We start from the raw sequence: 11384 nt of genomic DNA, 5'->3' as shown, positions 1-11384 counted from the left end.
GACCCCCCCCCCCCTTCACCTATTTTGGTTGGATAAGGCTCTACTTCTTGGAGCAAAAAGAGGAGAACGAGCAGGGTTAGACGGCTGCGGAGTCTGACGACTAGGTAAGCAACTACACTCGTCCCACCAGGTCCCAACTTCCACTCTCAGCTGCAAAGGTAGCCAAGGACTTTGCAGTTGTCTGGAGGAGAATGGGGAACCCTATTGCTTACACTGCTTCGGCTCCCCAACAGTACCATAGAACTTCATATGCTCTGTCACGAGTTCTTCCAGAAGAGAAGAAAGGTTCTGGCGTGGGACTGTATGCTCGTTCGAATACAGAAAGTAGTAAAAATTATGTACACTTTCCATCAAGTCTCTTGTCTGGTGGAGGCCATGATGACCGGCTCCCCGGAGGATCTACATTTTGATGATCACACCGCCCAGTCCCAGGGTTCTTGATTGTTTCTTGGCCCCTTTTTGGGCTTGTAATTTAGGACAAAAATTTGCCTTTATCTTTCGTTCTTCCTTGTGTTTTTGTAACACTTGGATGCTGGTTTTTCTGATGTTTTCGCAGTAACTAGTTAATTACTAAGTTTTATAAACATTTCTTGATTTTTGAACACATATTGCGTTGCAGGGGTTAGCGCGGATACGATTATGGGTTTATTTGGTAACTTGGGAAAACATGGGAGGCAGGCTGAGGTTCTGCCTCGCCCTGTCTCGCTCTAGTGGTCTCGCCCTACAGTCTAAGAGAGAACCAGAATCCATGCCAAGATTTTTCTGGGGGTTTTCTCTTGTCTAAACATCCCTTAGATTCTCCAGCCATAACTAAGCATTTGAGATGATCAATCCCCTTAGCCAGGATAATTGTTGCCTACCCGAGTCAATCCAATGATACATGCTTAAAAATCCCTTTATTGCTAAAACATCCTCGTCCCCAAGATACACCTAGACATTCACATGATAATAAGTTAGTTGCGACACATGTCTAGATTCCATTTTACGAAAAAACTTTTAAATTATCTAGACCCTCGCACCAATTTAGTTTTGAATTTATTCCCACAAAGAGTTTCACGATACTCAAGAAGTTACAACTTGCATAATTGAAAAGATTAAGTCAACATATTACACATAACAAGGTAAATACACACATTTACCGTGCATCCAATCATATCATCACATTCCAGCAAAACAACTTTCACATTCACATTTAATTAAGAAACCCGAAGAACGCATTCATAGTTTCAAGTTACACTCTCATACAAATCCAAGTTCTTAATTAGTTACTTTGCTCCGATGACCAAAATTGATCATCCATGCATTTATACCGCCCCTAGGGCCAGATACCAATTGGAACCTTCTCAGTTTCAATTTTCTTTGCTAGTATACCTTCGATCGTGGCTACAGATTCAGATTCACTTCGTTGAGATATTAATTGGAATCGGGAGATACCAATTAAATCCAAATCACACCACAATTGACACTCGCACGAAGGAGAGAAAATATGAGACAACTTCCTAGATTGCTTCCTAGCCTCATGAATATTAGATGTGGACGTCAAACACCAATTTGCAGGAGTCTAGTTTACATTTTGCTCTTGCACTGAGAGATCGCTAACCGGGGCTCTGATACCAATTTGTCACGATCCAAGACACAAGACCATGAAGGCACCTACGCACTACCACCTAAGTAGAAGAACCCTCTTATACCAATAGTTACAACATGCAAAAATTAAATAAAAGAGAAATAAATATACTAAGAAATTTTATAAATAAGAACTTTTAACACAATTTTAGTTAAGACTTGTAAAGTAACTTTGCCCCTAAGGATCTATTCTAAATATATACAAGATCTACTAAGAGTATAAACTAGAGATATTAAATAAAAGACAGAGCTCTGACCAAGCGGAAGGAAAAATAAAAGTTGCTAGAGAATCTCATCGTCTTCATCTAATGAAACATCACCACCTGCAGCCAAACTATGCCCAAAAGGAATAGCAACAGTAGTATAAATACAAAACCACACATACTGGTAGGCATCATTGGGTCAACCCGAAACCCACCACATAACATAAAAAAAATCAACTAACCAGATTAAGCAATAAACCAGTCACTTCTCCACCTTTACCTTCGCTTGAATACTTCAAAATTACACACCCTTACTATCAATCACCTTCTTAGTTGACCTACTTACTAGGGTCTTGACCGTAGACTTATCATTCTAGCTCATAAAAGAGTCCACAAAATATAACTACAAGCACTCCGACTAGCCACTCATGACATACCTTACTTAATCTTTATATTACCCAGCCATTGCCACATGATACATTATCAAGCTTTCTAACTACCAACCATGAATCTCCTTTTCCAATGTGAAATTTACCTAAGTATTCATATCACGTATACTACAATCACTCTTCATCATTTCAACATACGATCAACTTTTGTCTCTCAACATTTACACACTTGAACTCTTGGCCCTTCCAGTTTAATTCAACAAGGAGATACATAACGGATTAAATAAACATAGTAGATTAAACATAAATAGGTGATCATTTACGATTCCAGGAAAACGACATCAAATATCATTTACGAACAACATACAACTTCACCATTACGCGATATACAATTATGTCAAGTCATTGGTCCTCTCAAGGAATCCAAGACAAAACTATTAGCACAGCGGAACGTGGTACCCAATCCAATAATTATGCCGGAATATGGAAATTGATCATATGATTATGCCGGAACGTAGCAATCGATCTCATGATTATGTTGGAACATGGAAATCGATCCCATGGTTATGACAGAATGTGACAACCGATCCAAGTTAGTGTGTCGGACTGCAACAACTGATCCATTCAATGAGTCATAATCACAATCACAAGTATATTCTCAAAATCATACAATTAAGTTAAGATTCATGGCATACCACATTCAATTATGTTCATATACAATTAGTTTGATCCATAACACAATATCTGCACACATACATGCATTATAACGAAGCAAGAACAAACATATATCACCTACATGAAATCACAACCATCACTTATGAAGTATTCATCAACATATATCACTAAGATAATAACTCACCATACTTAGCTCTAGTTCATCATCTAAGGTTTCTTCTTCTTATGATTTTAATAATCTTTTGTTCGGTGTGCAAAGGCTTACAAATAAATTATACCATTGATTTATATTATATTACACTTTGAGAACAAATTTATAACTACTCAACTAATAAAACCTAGCATATCTGGGCGCCAAGCAGCTGCACAGCGTTTTGGCTTCGATTCTTGTTTTTCTAACTTCGTGACGATGATCTTGATCGGAAATCGTCATCCCCCGCGGTCCTTATGCTAGAAATCTCCATCTCCTTCATTCCAAAGCTTAGAGCAGCTTTTTGACAGTTTTGTAGGGTAATTTAGGTCTAAATTAGATATTTTAGGAAGAAGAAGAATATAAGATTTTGTATTATTTATATTATGTCTCGCTTATACCGCTCTGGCGCGAGTTTACCCCGTCGTAGCCCCGCCGTCCTAGTGGCATCTAGCCCGCCCTGGCAGGACAGTGGCCTAATAATTTTCCGAATTTTTGTTTTTCCAAAAATAACGATGATTTGAATTGTTTCATAAACTCTTCGACATAATAAAAACTTGCTAATACAGTAATACATTATTTCTACTTATATTATAGTAGACTTTTCAAATACAATATGACGAAATACCAATATTATTAATTATTTGATATGATGTATATTTTATATATAATATTAAAATGAGTATGCCAGATATATTTTAAAATTTTAATATGAGAACTTCAAAAATTTATAAGTTCTATTTTGATTTTGTAGAAATAGATAATAAATTTATTATAAAGTGCAATTCATTTTATGTCGTGTAACAAAATATTCATAAATATTTTTTTTAAAAAAATAATCCAATAAATATAATATAACTTAATATTATAATATTGGGTCCGTTAACGAGCCTTTAAGTATCTAACAATAACAACCGCCCCAAAATATTTATCAAAGATATTAGATAATTGAAGGCCCGTATTATTTTTCATAGAGAAATTTTAAGTGTTTAGTATTATTTTTTATTATTTTTATTTTTTCAAAGAATAAATTTGCTAACAAAAATGTTAAATAAAATTTGATTAATATTATTTTCCCCAATGAAACTTTTAACATGAATATATAACATAATAATGTAGATTAATTCTAAAACAAATATAGTCGGTATGAATTATGGAAATATATGTTATTTTTGAAATACTCATGATTGAAATTTTATTTTATTTTTACTACTGATATAAATTTATAGATTTTGAAAATAAGTTATTTCTTATATTAAATTGTTGTATGTTATTTTCTTAAATGCCTATATTATTAAATTTACTGTTAACAAGTAGAAATTAGAATTAAGAAGCGCATTGTAATAATCTCATTATTGCATGAAGTTCAACGTGTAAGTCATCTTAAATAATAACAGAAAATATGATTAGTAATGAGTCAAAGTTTTATTAATTTCTCATAAATTAAGACAGAAAAAGTAATATAAACTATTTGAAACTAACATACAAAATTACTATAAATCATAATAATTAACAACTTAATTATTTAAGAGATATATGATAATGTTGATTGACTTTCAAATTTCGATTATTGCCATATAAATAGGATAGATGAAGTAACATTCATTATTTGAAACTAACATAAATAATATTGTCAATCATAATAATTAACAATTTCAAAACTTAAAAGATATATAATACATGAATACTTAATAACTTTATTATTTATAACAATTAAAAATTATTGACTATATATATATATATATATATATATATATATATATATATATATGAAATTATTTGTTTTTCGTAAATATGATGTATATACATTATTTATGAATTTGAGAAGGAATAACAAAATACACACAATTAGTAGATTAGATGTTACACTACTTTAAGAAAAAGAAAAAGTGTCACTCTATATGATTTTTTGAATGTTATTTACTTATTAGTATATATTAAAAAGTTAAGAAAATTACTGTGATAACTTTGAAGGCAATATTGGACCCTACATTTACAGAAATCCATGTGATTTCTTTTACTCTTCCAATGTGTAGATAGCCACGTGACTTCAAGGAAATGCTAAAATTGAAAAGTTTTTCTGGAATTTCAATACTTTCTATGTACTCTACGAAGTACAATTGCTATTAAGTATATATTTTGCTTATTTATAAATTTATCCTTGGTTGTTCTCCTTTTCATCTTTTTATATAATGGAGAATACAAATAATAGAAACCAGGGGGGAAAGTTGAGCTAAATTTATAAGAGAATATGCTTACCATAGGTAATATGCTCCAAATTAAGATGTAAGATATGAGACATTTACATTTTGAGTCTTTTTGTATCATTTTTTATTTAATGATGCGTTAGATCAACTACTTTATATTTTAAAGCAGAATAATTTGTATTACACCTCTCTTCATTTCCTAAGTGCATATTTACATGATTGACACCTCTCATATTAAAATTTTAAAATCTAGACTAAATTTAATTTTATAACCCGCTAAATAATGAAAAAATTATGAAAAAGCTCACCGACTTTGAAAAGAAAATTTTCATCTCACAATTTCTTTTTGATATAATTTTAATTTTATTTAAAAATTTAATAAAATGAAATCTTGAGTATGCTTAATAGAAAAATATATAGAAGACTACCAAAATAACTCAAATAATCTCTGAAAATTTAGTGTTAAATAACAAAAATTCAAATCATGTTTTCTAAATTCTTAACATATAACACTATATTTTTTTCATTCACGTCTGGTTAATAAAATGAATATTATTATCTTTATACCACAAAAAGATATTAATGGTGATGTAAAACATATATCATGAAAGTAATGATATTAATGAAGAGTCTAAATTAGTTAAAAGATTGAGACTTTTCTTATTGAAGTTGTTGTGAGTTTTTGTTTTCTTAGTTCATATTTTAAGGGGAAAAGGACTTAAATATTCATCGAATTTTGAAAAAATATTAATTTATATTATCCATTAAAAGTTTGATTAGTCTATGTTATTTTTACTTTAGAAAAAGTTCATCTATATCCTTATTTATTAATGAAAAATAATTTCTATTCCTTACAAAAATATTTTTTTATATGTGGTCAATTATAATTTAGACACATCATTACTTTAATCATTTTTTAAAAAAGGAACAAGCTCAGATATGCTACAAACTTTGAGAAAAAAACCTAATCTATGTCATTTCAATTAACCGTTACCCCTTCCCCCCTCCCCCTCCCCTGAACTCATATTTTGTAATCACTATAAAAAAAATTGTGAATTATATGAAGATTTTTCAAAAAATAAGTATAAAAATTTACAAATAAATTTACTGCATATTTTCATACTAATCCCTAAAAAAAGTTCTCATCTAATTTAGAGTTATACTCTAATCATTGTTCACTCATAAAGAAAACAACAACGTGATTCATGGTGGCATTTATGTGGACACAAATGGGAAAAGATAAAAGATTAACTAATTAGAATAAAGACATCTTATCTCAAAAGAGGAAAATGAAATAAATAAGACAAGACTCACAATGTCGGAAAGGAGATTTTTGAACAGATAAAAGGGAGATGCAACGTGGTAAAAATTCTGCATTTTATTAGGAATCCAATTTTATGACAAGTGAAGCAAAAGAGAACAATGAAAACTTACGTATTACTTGGCTGTGAATATGGTTAGCCAGCCTATTTTATTTGAGTAATTCATACAGATTTTAATATTTTACAAGTTAGATTGTGCAAGTCTATTTTAGTTGGAAAATTTAATTAACTAGTTAAAAAATTTAATTTATTTAGTGATTAATTCTATATTTTAATAATATTAGTAAACATGTCAAAAATGATATTATTTTAAAAATAAAAAAAATATTTTGATACAAATCATATTTTCTCTCATAGATTACATGGGGCCCTATATTTCGGTAATTGACTAGATATTAAAGTCCTTTAATTATGTTTTTTTCATTTCTCTTTCTAAGATCAATCCATATCAATTATCCCCAGATTTTTAAGATTCAATATATTTTTATTTTCAATTATTTTCCTTTACTTTTGTTTCAAGATTAGATTGGGAGATTAACATTGATTGGGGTATTCATGTTTATCATATTTTTTATTATTTGCTTACTGGTTTTACTGTTTTTAAAACCTTTTTGATTTGTTGTTGTTCTTAAAACCTCTTTTAGGGATAGATAATCTAAAATTCTCTCTTCAATGGATGATTCAAAAGAGTTACTAGAGGTATCGGACAAAACAATCAAACTTCTTCTGATTTTTCATCATTTAATCTTTTTTTAACTCAAGAAATAAACAATGTAGGTTCTGCTTCTAAATCTATGGAGGATAGATGACGGGAAAAATTGCAGGACTTCGTTGGTGTGCAAAATTCTACACAAATTCATAACGACGAAGTTAATGAAGACCAAATTGTTAGAGAAGAGGTATTTTATTTTTTTGCATGTTCTGTGTCTTGCATGTTTAGTTAAATTTGTTTAGTAACTTCTAAGATTCTCAAATAAATACATGTTACAATGTATTTATACTATTATAGAATAGATTTTGAAGTGTATATGGAATTTTGATTCTGTTATAGTTAGTATGTATTTTTGTATTTCATAGATTTATTGTATTTTGTATTCTGATTTTTTTTTTGTGTTAGTTATGTCAATGTAACACATATTATGCGTTTGATTGTGTTATTTACTATTATAGAATAGATTTGTACATATATATGGAATTTTAATTATATTATAGTTAGTATGTATTTTTTATTTCATAGATTTAATGTATTTTTTATTCATAGATTAGGAAGTGTATATGGAATTTTGATTATGTTATAGTTGTATTTCATAGATTTAATGTATTTTATAGTCTGTTTTTTTTATAGTTATGTCGATGTTGAGAGTTTTAAGCATCCGTTACTTTTTAAATTTTTTCACTCCCCTAAATAGCTCATTTTTGTTATATAAATTCTGTATTCTTTTTAATTAAACCAAATAATTAAAATATAATTAACATACATAATAAGGTAAAATTTTGACATTGTCACTAAATATTGAAACTGTTGACACAATACCCTATTAAATACTAAAATATTGACATTTTAAAAAATTTCCCTTTAGTGAACTAGTTAAAATAAATAACATAATTAGTTAAAGTATCCATACTTTATAAATATCAGTAAAAATGTAAAAAATGTCATTATTTTTAAGAACTTTGTGTATTCTAATTTTCTTCCTACTTTATCTCACATTGACATGTTTCCAATTAATTCTCTCTCCTATTTTTAAAAGAATTCTTTCTCTTACCTATGTTTTGAAATTATTAATTTTCTAACCCATTTTTTTTTTAAAAATCCTCAAGCCCATCTTTATCTATTTAGATTTCTCTCTCCATTTTTTTTTAAAAAAATATCTCTCTCATATTTATTTTTTCAAATTTTCCTCCAAGATTCAAGTTGTCCATATTTTTCTTCCGTAAATTTTGATCACTTATTTTAGAAATTGAATCAACAAGAATCCCTTTAATAAAGGTATCTCTAATATTTATTCTATTTTTTAGATTTCTTTTCTGATTTTATTGTATGTATAAAAAATTTAAAAATTATTGTTTGTATTTTTCAATCTCGGATAGGGTTCACTCTACAATGGATGAATCCAAGAGGCTTACTAGAGGTATTAATTTTAATCAACAATCTTTTAGGAATTCTCCATCCTTTAATTTATTTATTACTCAAGAAATAGCGGATAATATAGGATACGATGCTAAAATGAGGGAAGAGAGACGATCAAAATCTTTGCACGACCCAATTAGTGTGCCGAATCTTCATCTAATTCAATTCAGAATGAAAATGTAGAATCTTCGTCTACTTGTAGGGATATTGAAAAAGACGTCGAAGACCGAATAGTTGTCGAAAAGGATGATAACAAAGAGGTATCTAATTATTTTTGCATATTTTAGTTTTTTGCATGTTAAGTTGAAGTTTTAAAAGATCAAGTTTTTTCAAAAAAATTATATTAGTATGCAGTTTTAGTTTTTACTTTTGTATTCAAAATCATTTTAATATGTGTATTGATATTGATTAGATTTGCAAATGTTTGTGGGCAATGTGCACGTTAGTTAGTATGTATTTTATATTCCCAATTTTAGTTTGTTTTTGTATTTTGGGAATATTCTTGTTAGCTTTGTCAATGTACCAAATGTTTGGAATCATCCATTTCTAATTCTTTATGTTTTGATATTAAGTATATCTGTAAATTTTGTGTAGTTGTACACTTTATCATTATATATTTTGTATTTCTTATTTTATTCTATTTTCATATTTTGGAGATATTTTTATTAACTCTAATAATGTACCAAATTTTTGAAATCATTCATTTCTAGTTCTGCACACAAAGCATTATGCTCTATGTGCTCTATAAGTAAAGATATATATTAATTGTATTCATTGTATCCATGCACTTTGGTTATGCCGAGTGGCTGTCTTACGGACAAGGAAATTCGTCCGATAAATTTGACGTAATTTTTTTATGGTCAAGATACGCTGCACTTCTTTGAAACTATGGTCAACAGAAGAATGATGTTGGAGCCATTAGTGATAGTGAGGCACCCCCAAGGCATAACAGGCCTCAGATAGTTCAGGCTGATAGCGAAACAATTGAAATGCCTTAGTTGTGTATTTGTAGTTTAGTTAATCTTGTTTTATTATGAACTATTTTGTCTTCTATATTATGGTAATTCATCATTTTGATCTTATGAAGTGTTGATTGTTTTGAATATATATTTCTGTATTTCATTGATTGTGAAGTATTGAACTCTAAAATATACATTATGAAACGTCATCATCTGTTTTCAATAGAGCATTTAAATACAAATCATTATGATTTCAAATACAAATATAGGTCGGCGACTTCTCAAACACAAAACAATTTGTTTTGAACAATTTGTATTTTGTCTTGATCAATATAATTGTATACATGTTACTTTCAGAAAGGCATGTCAACTACATAATGTCAATTTGAAATAATAAATTTAAATGAATGCATGATAATTGGCAATAGAAACTGGCATATGAATATATAATTGTTTTCTTTTTATATACATTAAACTATATCAGTTTTGTATTTCGTACTATTCAATATGGTTGTATGTTACTTTCAGTAAAGCAAGTCATACAAGATCAATATTTAAACGGATGCATAATTAATAACAATACGAACTGACATTTGAATTCATTATTGCATTCATTTTACATATAATGAAATTGAACAATTTTGTATTTCGTATTGATCAATATAGATGTATCCAATGATATTTCCAGAAAAACAATTCAATAGGTCAACTTGAAGTAATATATTTAAACAAATACAAAATACATGACAATACACATTGACATCGAAATACAATTTTAAATATAATATTTATTAAATACGATAAAAAACAGACAAATAAAATCATCCATCACTTTTAAGGAAAAAATACAAAAGCTATTTGTAGATGATTTTGTCGTCCCGTTTCGTTAAAATAATACTCAAAAAATTGAATTTTTTTTTAATCAAAATATATTGATAATCGATAATGAGAGAACTCATCACCTATGGAGAAGACCGATTAATTTTTAGTTTTTAAATTATGTAACCGCGTAGACTTTTGAGCAATTCTTTATTTTAAAAAATAACTTCCCTCCCTAAATTTCTCCTTTTTGTTATTTAACAATTGTATTCATCCAATAAAAATCAATAATAAAAATTTAAATAAAATACATAATAAAATAAAATTTTGACATTTTTACTAAATATTGAAAGTGTTGACATTAAATCCTATTAAATGTCAAAAAATTGACATTTTGCAAAATTTCTCTTTAAATTTTTATATGATATGATATTCTAGAATTAATTTTTACCGCCTCACGGGCCGGCCCTACTGATATTTCTCAAGCCTCACGAATCAATAGACTTGTTTAGGTCGGGCTAAAAAATCTTTTTTTTAAATGAAATCCAAAAATCTTAGCTCAATCCTATTAAATCTCGAGTTAGGCCAGACCAACCCAACGGGCTAGCACATATTGACAACTCTACTCTTTAGCTTGGAGAAACAAAATTCAAATACTTAAAAAATACTCAAAAAACATTAAGAATATACTTGGCATTGCTATTGAGAGCTTAACACACTTATTTTGATTTTTTTTCTTTTGAGAAAAATAGGTGTTTGATAAACTTGTAAAACTACAAGCAGTTTTTTAAAGTTATTTTGTTCAACAATAATATATATATATATATATACACATATACATACATATATATATATATATATGT

Source organism: Solanum pennellii, chromosome 9 (genome assembly GCF_001406875.1).
Source record: "Solanum pennellii chromosome 9, SPENNV200".
Taxonomy (NCBI): domain Eukaryota; kingdom Viridiplantae; phylum Streptophyta; class Magnoliopsida; order Solanales; family Solanaceae; genus Solanum; species Solanum pennellii.
The sequence above is the reverse complement of the archived record's forward strand: the minus strand, read 5'-3'. Positions refer to the sequence as shown.